This window comes from Oxyura jamaicensis, unplaced genomic scaffold (assembly GCF_011077185.1).
Source record: "Oxyura jamaicensis isolate SHBP4307 breed ruddy duck unplaced genomic scaffold, BPBGC_Ojam_1.0 oxyUn_random_OJ72410, whole genome shotgun sequence".
Taxonomy (NCBI): domain Eukaryota; kingdom Metazoa; phylum Chordata; class Aves; order Anseriformes; family Anatidae; genus Oxyura; species Oxyura jamaicensis.
Window position 1 is genome coordinate 4883 of NW_023311032.1, and position 3491 is coordinate 8373.

General features: G+C 47.0%; 1 long non-coding RNA gene across 1 annotated transcript; it reads right to left on the reverse strand.

The window, feature by feature from the left end:
- Positions 1-269: 269 nt before the first annotated feature.
- On the reverse strand, positions 270-3366 carry LOC118159853. Its single transcript, XR_004747261.1, has 2 exons — positions 3244-3366; positions 270-359 (listed from the first exon to the last, which is right to left on the reverse strand). It is a non-coding gene; the product is annotated as an uncharacterized LOC118159853 (long non-coding RNA).
- Between the last annotated feature and the right edge of the window lie 125 nt (positions 3367-3491).

Sequence of the window (3491 nt, forward strand, 5' to 3'; positions counted from 1 at the left end):
TCAGGATGAATTCGTCAGGAAAGACGAGCGTGAAATCCGAGGGCTGTGGACAGCCATCTACCAGGTGATTATTGCGGGTGCCTTTGGTCACGTCCTTCGTCCTTTTAGCTTGCCCTTTCCTTCCTCTTGAGTTGAATTTTTGTGCAGCGCTACGTTTGCAGTGGTAACATCTCGACGGAGGTGTTTTTGGTTAGAAACGATCGTAACTGTAGTCATGAAGTCACTGAGCGTGGCTTTGTATAAGGACTCCCACAATCGTAACGTTTTTCTCCTTTGTCACAGACAGGAGAAAAGCTCTTTCCGGAGAGATGGAGAAGGAATTAATTATACCTCTGCCTCATCCTGTGAGACCAGAAGACCTGGAGTAAGCTGCGATTCTCGGGAGACACCACGCTGAGAGTCACAGGTTCCTTCTCTGCCTGCCCCCAAGGCCCTGGGCACGGTGGGTTCACCCTGGGAAGGGCACGTTGCTCAGGGCAGTTATTTCCTCTCCGAGACGAACGTGGGACACGTTTTTCTGCTGCTTTCACCGGTGTTTTTTTTGTTTTTGTTTTGTTTTTGTTGTTGTTGTTTTTTGTTTTTCCTCCACGCGGTTTGCACTGCTTCCGTTGTCAGTCACTGGAATGGGCTGCCCAGGGAAGTGGCTGAGTCCCCATCCCTGGAGGTCTTTAAAAGACGTTTAGATGTAGAGCTTAGGGATATGGTTTAGTGGAGGACTTGTTAGCATTAGGTCAGAGGTTGGACTCGGTGATCTTGGAGGTCTCTTCCAACCTAGATTATTCTGTGATTCCGATTCTGGAACATTCGAGTCTCTCCTCGGTTCTGCTGCAGAACACCTGTTCTGACTTGCTGTTGCTGTAGGGCTTCCCTCTGGGAGTCTTCCCCTCCCCCCCCCTCCTCCCCTTGTGTCCTGTGTTTTGTTTCTAATGTTTGTATGTTGTGTGCCTGTGTGTGCGTGTGTTTTATTTGACCCATAACTGTATGAAGTCGCTAAATCCTAGAGGGGATGACAGAGACGTCCCTGGTTCAGCCTTTTTTGCCCCAGTCGTTGCAGAAATGTTGGAAAAGTGAGTACTATCCTTCTCTTTAAATTGGCTTTTGAAAGTATACTTTCTGCAGACTCCTGTCCGTGGTTTAGGTACTTGATTTGGGTGAAACAGAGCCAGACTTTCCTATTAACTAGTGTCCCGAGTGCAATTCCCTGTCGTCAGAGAACAAGAACTATAAATGGTGCTTGGCAGTTATAAATGTCTTGGCTTCTGCAAAGGCTAACTTGCCAAAGCAAATAGGAAGTAGCCTAAAGACGCTGAATAGGAAAGGTCCTCTTCTCGACGGGAAAAGAGCTTCCCAGAACGTGAGCTCTGTTTTCCCGTAGGGCTCCCTACGTACCCAGCCATTCAGCGATTATTGCAGGCTTTGCCCGGTCCCCTCAGGTCCAATATCGCACAAGCGTTGTGCTGCAGACGGTACCGCAGCTTACTCTCCATCTCGTGCTGCGTTTCTCGTACCCGCAGAAAACTTACTTCAGCATCAAATAAACCCCGTGGGAAGCGTACCCGACTCATGCCTGCAGGACCATCCCGTTGGGGCTGGTAAAATCCATGAACGGGGCGATGCTTGGAAGAATGTCACCTATGGAGAAGGCAACACTCTCCTTCTGGGCAACAGTTTTTGGAGACTGGTTTCCCCACCCCACTGTGCATTTTGAAGGAGGCAGTCCCTAAGCTGATGCAATCCAACTGCATCTAAGCTGTAGGTTGTTACTTCCAGAAGCTATAAAGGAACTTAATGTGTGTGTTGTTGTTGTTTGTTTGTTTGTTTGTTGGTTTGTTTTAATCGAGGCTCGTGTGCATGCGTTTGGCTTGTCCCGATGGCTGGTGTAGGTGATCGCTCATGTGCCCCAAAGTTCCTTGTGCTGATGTTGGATCTGCCCCTCGGTAAAGGTCCGCAGCCCGTGTTCAGCTTTCCTTCCTTACCATGTCGTATGTATGTATGTGTCTACTTTTCTGAACGAAAGGGTGGATTTTTCATGGGTCTCTCTGTGAGCATATCGAGGTAGGCCGCAGTAAATACGCGTAAGCCAGTAGGCTGCAGCGCACACTGGACAGTATCCGAGTGCTACTCTGCCAGCAGTGGAGAGCCAGGTGAAGGTTTCCAGGGTAAGGGCTTGTTCTGCCTCAAGTTGAACAGAAAGTTTCCGAAGTTGAGCATCCCGGGGGATGTTTGTAGGGCTCTTGTTAGACGATAAAAGTTCAGATGGCTGTCGACAAAGGGGATTTTGTTGGCTCTTTTAGATAGCTATTCCTAGCAAAGGTCGCATCGGTTACAAAAGGTAGTAGTAACCTTGCAGTTTCTAAGTTCTGTAGCATCTGTAGCAAAATAAACCGCCAGATGAATAAACGAGCAGGTACAAATACGCTTGACTCTATAGCTGAGATTAAATAACGTGCAGTTTCTTATGTGTTTTACCTTTCAAAGCACGTTGTTTCCGAGCGCCTGAGCTTTTTGCTCATATTACCGAGGAAGGGAATGGCTGCGCTTCTTCCCCCCCATCCCTCTATTTTAATTTCTCCTCTTTTCCCTCGATGACAGGGATTCAGAATGTTTTCCTCAGCTGTCCACGTGAAAATTTTTAAAAACACAAGAAAACGCTGATGGTGAACGCTGACAGAATTGGGTGACATTTTCAAGGTAGAGGGCAAAGGACGAGGACATTTCTAGCACGTTAGTGTTACTCCGTTAACAAAACCGACGTACACGCCGCTTGCCGTTCCTATTTTTTTGGTTTGGTTTCCCTTCAGTAGTCTCCCCAAAGGCTTTTGTGGGCACGACGCGTATCTTTTCTGTTTTTCCAGGATTCGTTTGTTAGGGAAGACGACCGTGGAATCCGAGGGCTGTGGGCAACCATCTACCAGATGGTTGTTGCAGACGGTTGTTGCGGTCGTGTTATTTGTCCTTTTAGCTTGCCCTTTCCTTTATCTTGAGTCGATTACTTTTTTTTTTTTTTTTTTTTTTTATCAGCACTATGTTTGCAGTGATAACATTGCTGCCGAGGTGTTCTTGACTAAAAATGATTTAACTGTAGGTACTGAATTCACAGTGTGGCTTTGCGTAATGACTCCCATGGTCACAACTTTTTTTTTTTTTTTTTTTTTTCCTTTGTCACAGATAGGAAAAGCTCTTTCCAGCAAGATGGAGAAGGAATTAATTATACCTCTGCCTCATCCCGTGAGACCAGAAGACACTGAGTAACTAACTGTAAGCTGCGAATCTCAGGAGTCGCATGGCTAGGAGTCTCAGGTTCCTCCTCTGCCTGGCCCCAAGGCCCCAGGGATGAGAAATCTTAGGTTTTATGTTTTTTTTCCCTATGAAATCCTGTCGCGTTAAGGGACGTAGCTAGCTAATTGTTATGGTTCTGGTCAGATTCAGGGTACTGGACTATCATGGACACGGATTCACCCAATAACATAGCACGCCCTTGCTCTAGTCCC